This window comes from Coregonus lavaretus (genome assembly GCF_964263955.1).
Source record: "Coregonus lavaretus genome assembly, chromosome: 27".
Lineage (NCBI taxonomy): Eukaryota > Metazoa > Chordata > Actinopteri > Salmoniformes > Salmonidae > Coregonus > Coregonus lavaretus.
Window position 1 is genome coordinate 18,707,315 of NC_140014.1, and position 12,618 is coordinate 18,719,932.

A 12,618-nucleotide genomic window follows, 5' to 3' on the forward strand; every position below is an offset into this window, starting at 1 on the left:
TTAGGCCTTTTGTGGACACTTTAGTTGGGAAGTTACCATAGAGACCTTCTTTCTCACACACACAAATTAAGAATCAGGACACACCAAAACTCTGTCACACAAAGTAGCCACTGCCAGAATTACACAGTTGCTTCATTGGCAATGTAATTATAGTACTCCAAACCACACAGCTCAATGGTGGCTGAGTGTTGACGCAAACGACACACACATTATAATACCCACAAAAAGAGGGTTAAGGACAAGAATCATATGTTCCTTGAGACTTGAAGGTATAAACATTGATTAATGTGGCTATTGATTTAACTGCATCCACACACACACACAGCAATCATTGGCCTCCCCTGTGGTTTCCCAGCCCAGCCCTATCCTGCTAGAGCAGGTCTGTGCTCAGACATGCTGTTTACTTTTCCCGCACAATAGATGTGGTGCTTTGACATTGGCAAGGAGAAACGGCTACTGAACAGTCCTACACAGTGAGGGAAAAAGGTATTTGATCCCCTGCTGATTTTGTATGTTTGCCCACTGACAGACATGATCAGTCTATAATTTTAATGGTAGGTTTATTTGAACAGTGAGAGACAGAATAACAACAAAAAAATCCAGAAGAACGCATGTCAAAAATGTTATAAATTGATTTCCATTTTAATGAGGGAAATAAGTATTTGACCCCTCTGCAAAACATGATTTAGTACTTGGTGGCAAAAGCCTTGTTGGCAATCACAGAGGTCAGAAGTTTCTTGTAGTTGGCCACCAGGTTTGCACACATCTCAGGAGGGATTTTGTCCCACTCCTCTTTGCAGATCTTCTCCAAGTCATTAAGGTTTCGAGGCTGACGTTTGGCAACTCGAACCTTCAGTTCCCTCCACAGATTTTCTATGGGATTAAGGTCTGGAGACTGGCTAGGCCACTCCAGGACCTTCATGTGCTTCTTCTTGAGCCACTCCTTTGTTGCCTTGGCCGTGTGTTTTGGGTCATTGTCATGCTGGAATACCCATCCACGACCCATTTTCAATGCCCTGGCTGAGGGAAGGAGGTTCTCACCCAAGATTTGACGGTACATGGCCCCGTCCATCGTCCCTTTGATGCGGTGAAGTTGTCCTGTTCCCTTAGCAGAAAAACACCCCCAAAGCATAATGTTTCCACCTCCATGTTTGACGGTGGGGATGGTGTTCTTGGGTCATAGGCAGCATTCCTCCTCCTCCAAACACGGCGAGTTGAGTTGATGCCAAAGAGGATGCCATTTTGGTCTCATCTGACCACAACACTTTTACCCAGTTCTCCTCTGAATCATTCAGATGTTCATTGGCAAACTTTAGACGGCCCTGTATATGTGCTTTCTTGAGCAGGGGGACCTTGCGGGCGCTGCAGGATTTCAGGCCTTCACAGCGTAGTGTGTTACCAATTGTTTTCTTGGTGACTATGGTCCCAGCTGCCTTGAGATCATTGACAAGATCCTCCCTTGTAGTTCTGGGCTGATTCCTCACTGTTCTCATGATCATTGCAACTCCACGAGGTGAGATCTTGCATGGAGCCCCAGGCTGAGGGAGATTGACAGTTATTTTGTGTTTCTTCCATTTGCGAATAATCGCACCAACTGTTGTCACCTTCTCACCAAGCTGCTTGGCGATGGTCTTGTAGCCCATTACAGCCTTGTGTAGGTCTACAATCTTGCCCCTGACATCCTTGGAGAACTCTTTGGTCTTGGCCATGGTGGAGAGTTTGGAATCTGATTGATTGATTGCTTCTGTGGACAGGTGTCTTTTATACAGGTAACAAACTGAGATTAGGAGCACTCCCTTTAAGAGTGTGCTCCTAATCTCAGCTCGATACCTCTATAAAAGACACCTGGGAGCCAGAAATCTTTCTGATTGAGAGGGGGTCAAATACTTATTTCCCTCATTAAAATGCAAATCAATTTATAACATTATTGACATGCGTTTTTCTGGATTTTTTTGTTGTTATTCTGTCTCTCACTGTTCAAATAATCCTACCATTAAAATTATAGACTGATCATTTCTTTGTCAGTGGGCAAACTTACAAAATCAGCAGGGGATCAAATACTTTTTTCCCCTCACTGTACATAGCACAACAGCAGCAAAATAGCTTATCAGTAATTATAAGACACAGTGTATAGGATGGAATGTTATCTTTGCCTCCCTTCTTTGAGAACTGAAAGGCCTGGGGTTGTAAATCCTGGAGCAGTGAGGGCCCTGACAGTTTGCACTACCGTATGTCATCGACCCACATAAATTCCATGGGATCTGTAGGTCTCCAGTTTTATGAGGAAGCCTGGGGAGTGAAGCAGTGAAAAGCTGCTTTGCCTGAAGCAAATATCAGACCCACACATCACTATGCATGTAAACTGGGCCACATATCCAACCTCTGGCAGTGCAGCTCATCCCCTGAGTATCCCAATCCAGCTATTCAAGGCTGTATATTTCCTGGTTCAAATGGAACACAGCCAAGACGGACCCGTTGTGGGGCTCTGGGCGTTTTGGTTTGGTTAACCAAACCTGCTGTGGCAGACATATATAGACCATTGTAATGCAACAGCACAACATATACAGTGCCTTCAGAAAGTATTCACTATTTTTCCACATTTTGTTCTGTTACAGCCTGAATTTAAAATTGATTAAATGTAAAATTGTTTGTCACTTGCCTACTACACACACACACACACACGCAATACCCCATAACGTCAAAGGGGAATTATGTTTTTTTTCCAAATTAATTTAAAATGTCTTGAGTCAATAAATATTCAACCCCTTTGTTATGGCAAGCCTAAATAAGTTCAGGAGTAAAATAATAACAGGTCACATAAGTTGCATGGACTCACTCTGTGTGCAATAATAGTATTTAACATGACTTTCTAATGACTACCTCATCTCTGTACCCCACACACACAATTATCTGTAAGGTCCCTCAGTCGAGCAGTGAATTTCAAACACAGATTCAACCACAAAGACCAGGGAGGTTTTCCAATGCCTCGCAAAGAAGGGCACATGTTGGTAGATGAGTAAAAATGTAAAAAGCAGACACTGAATATCCCTTTGAGCATGGTGAAGTTATTGATTACACTTTGGATGGTGTATCAATACACCCAGTCATTATAAAGATACAGGTGTCCTTCATAACTCAGTTGTCAGAGAGGAAGGAAACCACTCAGGGATTTCACCATGAGGCCAACAGTTACAGAGTTGAATGGCTGTGATAAGAGAAAGCGGAGGATGGATCAACAACATTGTAGTTACTCCACAATACTAACCTAATTGGAGAGTGAAAAGAAGGAAACCTGTACAGAATAAAAATATTCTAAAACATGCATCCAGTTTGCAACAAGGCACTAAAGAAATACTGCAAAAAATGTGGCAAAGCAATTAACTTTTTGTCCTGAATAGAAAGTCTTATGTTTGGGGCAAATCCAACACAACACATTACGGAGTACCACTCTCCGTATTTTGAAGTATAGTGGTGTCTGCATCATGTTATGGGTATGCTTGTAATCGTTAAACTGGGGAGTTTTTCGGGATTAAAAACGGAATGGAGCTAAGCACAGGAAAATCCTAGAGGAAAACCTGATTCAGTCTGCTTTCCACCAGACACTGGCAGACTAATTCATTTCAGCAGGACAATTAACTAAAACACAAGGCCAAATCTACACAAAGTTGCTTACCAAGAAGATAGTGAATGTTCTTGAGTGGCCGAGTTACAGTTTTGACTTAAAACTACTTGAAAATCTATTGCAAGACCTGAAAATGGTTGTTTAGTAATGATCAACAACCAATTGACAGCGCTTGAAGAATTCTGAAAATAATAAATTGGCAAATGTTGCACAATCCAGGTGTGGAAAGCTCTTGGAGACTTACCCAGAAAGACTCACAACTGTAATGGGTGCCAAAGGTGATTCTAACATGTATTGACTCAGGGAGTTGAATACTTATCTAATCAAGATATATTAGTGTTTTATTTTTCATGTTTATTTATTTTAACAAATGTTGGAATTTTCTTCCACAGAGTATTTTGTGTAGATCGTTATCAAAAAATGGCAATTAAATAAATGTTTATCCCACTTTGTAACAACAAAATACAGAAAAAGTCAAGGGGCGTGAAGGGTTGTAAGGGAGGGTTGGAATAAGTTTACACTACAGGAGTTGTTGCAAAAGTGACTCAGAGTGAGGAAGCAGCCCAGGCTGGTACATGTGCCTGTGGGGACAAGTCAAAGACAAGAGGGTGTGGCAGTGAAACAGACGCCTTTGTTTAAAGAGTGAGCATAGCTTGGTTTAAACAGGAACACATTCACCTTTACCTCGGAGTCTGAGCTCCAGGATTTAAAGTGGCACAGCAGAGTGTTCAAGGTTCTAGTCAGACTCAGTGCCCAGTCATCCTACAGCATCCCCTCCAACCCAATGGCTCCCCAGGGTAGTATAAGGTACCGTTTTGAATAGAGAGTAACCCTATGTGAAATAATGTGACGTGCTGCTATAATAATAATACTAGTGAAAGTGGTTTTACTGTACTGTTCTTTCATAAATCAGGGTGTGCCTTTATTCTGTGGCCATTATCAAACAAAGGAGAGCAACACCACTAAAGTAAAGGGCATTCTACAGAGAGGCAGTCGATTAGAACACCATACACATTCTAAACCAGTGCATGATGTATGTGCATTACTGTATGTGAGGCACCACTAGGGAAACAGGAATAACCTAATGAATTCCAGGATTGTCACATTAAGCAATGACAGTGGTTGGTGGTTTCTAAAACATTGTGTTATGTTGTGCACATGGCTCTGGGCAGTTCCTGGTCTTCCCATTTACTTTATGTGATAAAGAGTAGTAAAAGAGCAAACATTAAAACACATCCGATAAGACACAAATGGCCTTCAAAAGAGACCGTGAGGTTGAACACCAGCATTTCAAGAATACTGTATATACAGTTGAAGTCGGAAGTTTACATACACCTTAGCCAAATACATTTAAACTCAGTTTTTCACAATTCCTGACATTTAATCCTAGTAAAAATTCCCTGTCTTAGGTCAGTTAGGATCACCACTTTATTTTAAGAATGTGAAATGTCAGAATAATAGTTGAGAGAATTATTTATTTCAGCTTTTATTTCTTTCATCACATTCCCAGTGGGTCAGAAGTTTACATACACTCAATTAGTATTTGGTAGCATTGCCTTTAAATTGTTTAACTTGGGTCAAACGTTTTGGGTAGCCTTCCACAAGCTTCCCACAATAAGTTCGGTGAATTTTGGCCCATTCCTCCTGACAGAGCTGGTGTAACTGAGTCAGGTTTGTAGGCCTCCTTGCTCGCACACGCTTTTTCAGTTCTGCCCACAAATGTTCGATAGGATTGAGGTCAGGGCTTTGTGATGGCCACTCCAATACCTTGACTTTGTTGTCCTTAAGCCATTTTGCCACAACTTTGGAAGTATGCTTGGGGTCATTGTCCATTTGGAAGACCCATTTGCGACCAAGCTTTAACTTCCTGACTGATGTGTTGAGATGTTGCTTCAATATATCCACATCATTTTCCTTCCTCATGATGCCATCTATTTTGTGAAGTGCACCAGTTCCTCCTGCAGCAAAGCACCCCCACAGCATGATGCTGCCACCCCCGTGCTTCACGGTTGGGATGGTGTTCTTCGGTTTGCAAGCACCCCCCTTTTTCCTCCAAACATAACAATGGTCATTATGGCCAAACAGTTCTATTTTCGTTTCATCAGACCAGAGGACATTTCTCCAAAAAGTACTATCTTTGTCCCCATGTGCAGTTGCAAAACGTAGTCTGGCTTTTTTATGGCGGTTTTGAAGCAGAGGCCGCTCAGCAAGGAAGAAGCCATTCAGGTTATGTCGATATAGGACTCGTTTTACTGTGGATATAGATACTTTTGTACCTGTTTCCTCCAGTATATTCACAAGGTCCTTTGCTGTTGTTCTGGGATTGATTTGCACTTTTCGCACCAAAGTGCGTTCATCTCTAGGAGACAGAACGAGTCTCCTTCCTGAGCGGTATGACGGCTGTGTGGACCCACTGGAATTGTGATACAGTGAATTATAAGTGAAATAATCTGTCTGTAAACAATTGTTGGAAAAATTACTTGTGTCATGCACAAAGTAGATGTCCTAACCGACTTGCCAAAACTATAGTTTGTTAACAAGAAATTTGTGGAGTGGTTGAAAAAACGAGTTTTAATGACTCCAACCTAAGTGTATGTAAACTACCGACTTCAACTGTAGCTACGCATTTTTCCTGAGAGGAAATCCCTTACCTATGTTTTTTTTTTTATATTATAAAGGATATGTGGATCAGGATATTGATAATAATGCAACAACAATACATGCTAATACTGACATGCATAAAGTGTGAGATATTACCCAACTGAAATTAGGTCAGTCGACAGTGAATCAGGGTCATTGTTATTTTATTTGTTTGTTTTTTGGCCCATCCTTTCGTCCTTTTCGGAGGACAAAAGTAACTTTGTTTTACATTTTTGTTTTTACACCTTTTTGTTACATATGGGCAATTCCACGAAAGACTGATTTTTCACATTAAATGTTTGCCAAACAAAAACCATTGATTTCAAAGTTTAACAAACCATACAACTCCATGCACAAGGAAGACTTAACAATTTACACAGAACATTTTACAAAAACACATTTACTGGAATAGCTGTGCAGATGCAAAGTTTGGTAACAGAATCTCTGTAAAATCTCCCTCAGGTTTTTTATGAGCACGTTTTCCAAAAACTCTTAAATATCTGCTACGAATTAAGATTCAATGATGTCTGCAGAAAAAATGGGGTTATTGAACTCCAGTAAGTTAAGTGGATTTACTCCCGGTAACGGAATTGCGGTAACGGAATTTCATCATGGGTCCCTTATCTGTACTACGCAGAAATGCATAATTATGGATATGAATGTCATTCTCATCATGGTGATGTATCCTAAATATGTACACAATAAGGTATAAATATTCTCCTTTGCATACTTGGGTATTATTCTACACATTGGCTATTATTTTAATGAGCTCTTCCCCCAAACAAGACAACATTTGGTTGGTCCGGACCAAATCTGAACCAATCATAGACGTCTATGTTTCACAAGTTTGGACATCAAAGTACAGCACCGTAAAGCTCAAGAGTACAGTAGAGTAGAGTTCAGTACATTATAGTGTACTCAACTCGTGTGCTCTACTGTATACTATTCTGAATTCTACTGTACAGTACCATACTCTACTTTTCTTTACTGTACTCTACTGTCATGTGCTGTACTGTATTGTCCAAACTTGTGAACCCAACTGTGGTTTGTGACTATTATGATTTCCCACTGTAGCCAATTCAATTGCAGAAATTCTGTTACCGATTTTTTGGAAATTCCATTACCGATTTGGTAATGGAATTACGAGTTTTAAGCACAAAACAAAAACAAAAAAAATCAGTATCTGGTGTGACCACCATTTGCCTCATGCAGCGCAACACAACTCCTTCACACAGAGTTGGTCAGGCTGTTGATTGTGGCCTGTGGAATGTTGTCCCACTCCTCTTCAATGGCTGTGTGAAGTTGCTGGATATTGATGAGATTAATCTGTAAAGAGCACACTTCTCCAGTGCGCCAGTTGCCATCGAGCATTTGCCCACTGAAGTCGTTTACAACACCGAACTGCAGTCAGGTAAAGACCCTGGTGAGGATGACGAGCATGCAGTGGAGCTTCCCTGAGACAGTTTCTGACGGTTTGTGCAGAAATACTTCAGTTGTGCAAACCCACAGTTTCATCAGCTGTCTGGTCTTAGATGATCCCGCAGGTGAAGAAGCCGGATGTGGAGGTCCACGGCTGGCGTGGTTACACGTGGTCTGCGGTTGTGAGGCCGGTTGGACGTACTGCCAAATTCTCTAAAATGATGTTGGAGGTGGCTTATGGTAGAGAAATTAACATTAAATTCTCTGGCAACAGCTCTGGTGGACATTCCTGCAGTCAGCATGCCAATTGCACACTCCCTCAAAACTTGAGATATCTGTGACATTTTAGAGTGGCCTTTTATTTTCCCCAGCACAAGTTGCACCTGTGTAATGATCATGCTGTTTAATCAGCTTCTTGATATGCCACACGTGTCAAGTGGATGGATTATTTTTGGCAAAGGAGAAATGCTCATTAACAGGGATGTAAACAAATTTGTGCACACAATTTGAGAGAAAAGCTTTTCTGTGCGTATGGAAAATTTCAGGGATCTTTTATTTACATTTTAGTCATTTAGCAGACGCTCTTATCCAGAGCGACTTACAGCTAGTGAGTGCATACATTTTCATACTGGCCCCCCGTGGGAAACGAACACCACAACCCTGGCGTTGCAAGCGCCATGCTCTACCAACTGAGCTACAGGGGGTATTTCAGCTCATGAAACCAACACTTTGCATGTTGCGTTTATATGTGTTCAGTATATATAGTGTTTTCAGTAATAACTATTACCGATCATGAGGTTTTTAATCCCACCCCTCTGCTACTCTCAGTCAGGGTTATTGTTGCTGTAAGGGAGTAAGGGGGAACATGTGGAGCTGAGGACAGATCTGTTCAAGTCTGAGTGCTGTTGTAGCCATGCAGCAGCTTGTCTAAGAGTAGAGGCTGCATTCCTGAGAGATTGATAATTGCTGAAGAACTCCCCTTTCCAAATCTCCTTCAGCCTCTCTCCCTCTTGTTCTCCATTCTCACGACTGGGCCCTTGAATCTGCCTGTTTCTAGACCTCCTCAGTGTTGCTGTGGGCCTAAGCCTGGACCTCTGTATCTATGGAACAAAACCAGGGGAGAAGAAGTATTTTGACAGTAGTGACAGTGGCTACTGGGATAAACCCAGCTGTGGCTTAAAATACATCCTCTCCTGCCACTGGCATCTCTGAAGCCTCTGTTCTCGCCAGTTAAAACGAGCCCTCTGTGCCCCGACCACAATAACACACACTCACTCAGTCAGTCACTCAGACTGCCATATACTGAGCACTGGGCATGCTGAGAGAACTAGGAAACCTTATAGTGGAGACTAGATGGGACATGCAGAAATACAGGAGAACAGACTAATCCAGCAGTGGAAAGATGCAAATGTTCTCTATGTAAACGTTCCTGACATTTCAGAGGACTTAAATAGGCTACTAAAAGAAAGTCTGTCCCTTTTGGCTCCTACTACTGAAACACAGTCCCCCAGCCTATCCTTCTGCACCGTCAAGGAAAGTCTGAGAACATGAGACACACACTCACCTCACACACACATTGCGGGCCAAAGTTTTAACTGATTTGATTTCCCATTAATGTTGATCAAAGGTTCAATGATGACAGATGAGTAACTCAGCCAATCCCACTGATTAAACCTATTGTCTACCACTCAGTCTACACACAGAAGGCTCCTCACTACACTGCAGACCTGAGTCACTGCTGATTACACCACACTCACGGGACTGTCGCCCATTCCAGACTGTGGTTAGAAAGTCTACAGCCCATCATAATATGGGATGTTCTCGGGCCACTGCTGCAAACTAAGTTCTGTACTGACCAGCCCTCCTCTGTCCACTGCTGCAACGGTCACCATGTTCATTCTGCCGAGTTCTCCCAACACTGACTACTGTCTAGACGGAGCTATCCTTCCTCTTAACACCCTCTCAGTCTGTCGTGCCCTCATCCCTCCCTTGCTAGGGCCCTGGTCGTCCCAAGATGGGGGAAAAGTCAGGGCCCTAGCTGTGCAGAGGCATCCCCTCCTGGCTTTGTGGTTACATAAGGCACCTGTTATCTCCATGGATACAAGCCCTGGCCTGACAGGCGGCCAGGTGAGAAGGAAGAAACACCAGTACAGGACACCCTTCCTAAACACAAGTATATTTTCTCCACTCCAGTTCAGACTGTTCAATAGAGGTCATGGTGAAGTCATTAGGGGCACAGGTTAGATGGGGGTTGTGGGAAATGGTCAGGAAAATGTTGTCAAAAAAAGACTATAAGCCAATGTTCATTAGAAGACTACACCGGTAATTACTACTAATTATTAGGTTCTAGTTGACAATAATAATGTTAATGAGAAAGAACAAGCAACTGACATATCATTATGTGACGACATCTAGCATGACTAATAAATCTGGCCAATTTGTCTCCAAAAGGACTCTTTATTCATGGTAAGACATCAATACATTTCCCAATGGATCTGCAGTCAAAACAATGTTACGCTTTAAAATTCCAGCTAAAGGTCCATGGACAGGCAATGTACAGTATGTCTACAAACTGAGGGAGACACCGGGGAACTGAGACTGTCAGATTATCTTCACTCAATATAAAGGAAATAAATTAGACTGCCATGTGGCCATTTACTGGGAGAGATAGTACCAACCAACATCACCAGTGCCATAAGATTGTCAGCGTCCATGAGTCCTGCTCAAATAATTAATAGAAAAACTCTGATTTAATCTTTCATTGCAAAGAGCTCCTTAGTATAAGAAGTTTAGGATTATATGTCTTTCTACCCGTTTGTTTAACAGTTCCTGGATCACCAAAGGCCAAGCAACACAAATCTCCCCCACACCTGAACCTGCTCCCTGCATGCCAATGGTTGGCTGTACCTTAGCCAAGTACCTCAACTCCTCCACCGAGTTGAGAGCAGGCTATAGTTTTTTTAGTTTTTTTATGAGCCTCCGACTCCTTCCTAAACCCTTACTGTGTACTTATGTTTGTCCTCTGTTGTTGCATGCCTTTCTTTGCTGAAATCTATACTTTTTAATAAAATGTTAATCAAATACAACCACCGACTGTTTCCTTGTTGAGATTCAATTGGCGCATTCACACTGAGTTGCCATCTTAGAGCAACAGCAATGAGGAAACAGTCAGTGGTTGTATTTGAGTAACGTTTTATATAAAATTATAGATTTCAGCAAACAAAGAAATGCATGCAACAACAGAAGACTAACATAGGTACACGGTAAGGGTTTAAGAATTTACATTTTTGAAGAATTGACGCATAGCGACTCGAAGGATTCTTCCGCGCTTATCCTGAAGATCTGGCGTTGAATTGCATTGGATTCAATGTCAGGCATAAATTAGCGTTTGGATCAGAAAAGTTTCCTCTCACAATAGTTTCCTCTCACAATAGAATGACATTTTAACTTACTTTACTGGTTGTTTGTGCGGTTGGCCCTTTTGCAGGTAGGCATGTGAGACAATACATCCACAGCAAAGTATAATTATAAACTTTTCAAAACACTGGCAGTGCGTACAGATTTCTATCCCCTGGAACATGCACAGAACCATGTAAACACGTGCATGAGCTCGACAAGTATGCATGCTTCTGGTGCATGTATTTTTATCTTGTGCTTCAAGTGATAGAAATCTGAATGCACTACCAGTGCTTTGAAAAGTTGATGTAATTATACTTTCCTGTGGATATATTGTCTCACATTGCTACCAGCAAAGGGACCAACCACACAGACAACCGGTAAAGTAAATTAAAATGTAATTGTTTTCAATATTCTGGCTTGTAGAGGTCATGAGAGGAAACTTTCCTGATGCAAACGCTCAATTATGCCTGACGTAGAATTCAATGGATTCAACGTCTGGTCTTCAGGCTAGTCTGCGCTCTAGCTGTACTGTACCACCAATCACCCCATCATATACTAGCAGATTTCAAAAAGCCTAACTCACATAATTCTAAAAGCTTGATACTTAATTGAGATATTTTGCTCATTATTTAATAAGAAAGTTATTATGTGATGAAAGTTATTAAGTTACAAGTTGGATCATTATGTCAGAACTCTTTTTTTAAAATCTCAAGACTGAGATAACACCGAAGTTACATTCCTTTCCTCATTATCACACACGTGAAATTCAGGGGTACTACACACTTTGACCATAAAGTATGAGAAACATAAAGAAAATGTATGTACATTACGGCAAGAATTCAAAAGGAATGAGTTTTACCTTTTGGAAAAAATAGTTTTAGGTCCCGATTTGATGGGTAAAATTATGCCTTATCTGCTTTCCATTTGAAGCGTTTCCACTGCGTTCCTCTCCAAAGTTTATTTTCAGAGTCTGAACTGAAAATCCAGGTAAACCAGGTCCGCAGTGATATTTTACTGAAACGCTACAGTAATTGTTTTGTACAAACTGGATCGATCGGTTTTGCGCACGGACGCTCCAATGGTTTCCACCACATGACAAAATACTTGCGTCTGTGCTGTCCTACTTATGGCTGCAGTGCGCGCACAGGTGAGGACATGAAAGGAATTATCGATGATGGTGAGGTCCGCGCGCTGGGACGGCCTCCTGGTGGCGGGGAAAATATCCCTCATAGAACGTATTATTGTTCTCTTCTCTTCTTCTCTATTATTGCCCACCGACAAAAGGTTATTAAAGATTGCATTATCACTTGTTGGTGTGTAGATACGACTTTTAGATTGACATGATAACAAGTACTTCTGACACAAATGAATATAGTGTAACTTCTTATTTTGACAGCTATCAGAGTGATTACAGTTAGATTTATTTTCATCAGAAGATTGCATTATTTGTCCTAGGTGCCATACATTAAGATATGTAATCTCATTATCACCGAAACAGCATATACAATGACCAGATACATCAGCACAAATAGGCTACT

The 12,618-nt window shown here is 41.5% G+C and overlaps 1 protein-coding gene across 3 annotated transcripts in view; it reads right to left on the minus strand.

Moving 5' to 3' along the window:
* LOC311102754 (uncharacterized protein) overlaps positions 1-12,153 on the minus strand; it is a 45,206-nt gene extending 33,053 nt beyond the window's left edge. For all 3 annotated transcript variants that reach the window (XM_084144142.1, XM_084144140.1, XM_084144141.1), the window contains exon 1: positions 11,940-12,153. The gene's annotated coding sequence lies outside the window, so the exon portion shown is untranslated. The remainder of the gene's footprint in view (positions 1-11,939) is intronic.
* Between the last annotated feature and the right edge of the window lie 465 nt (positions 12,154-12,618).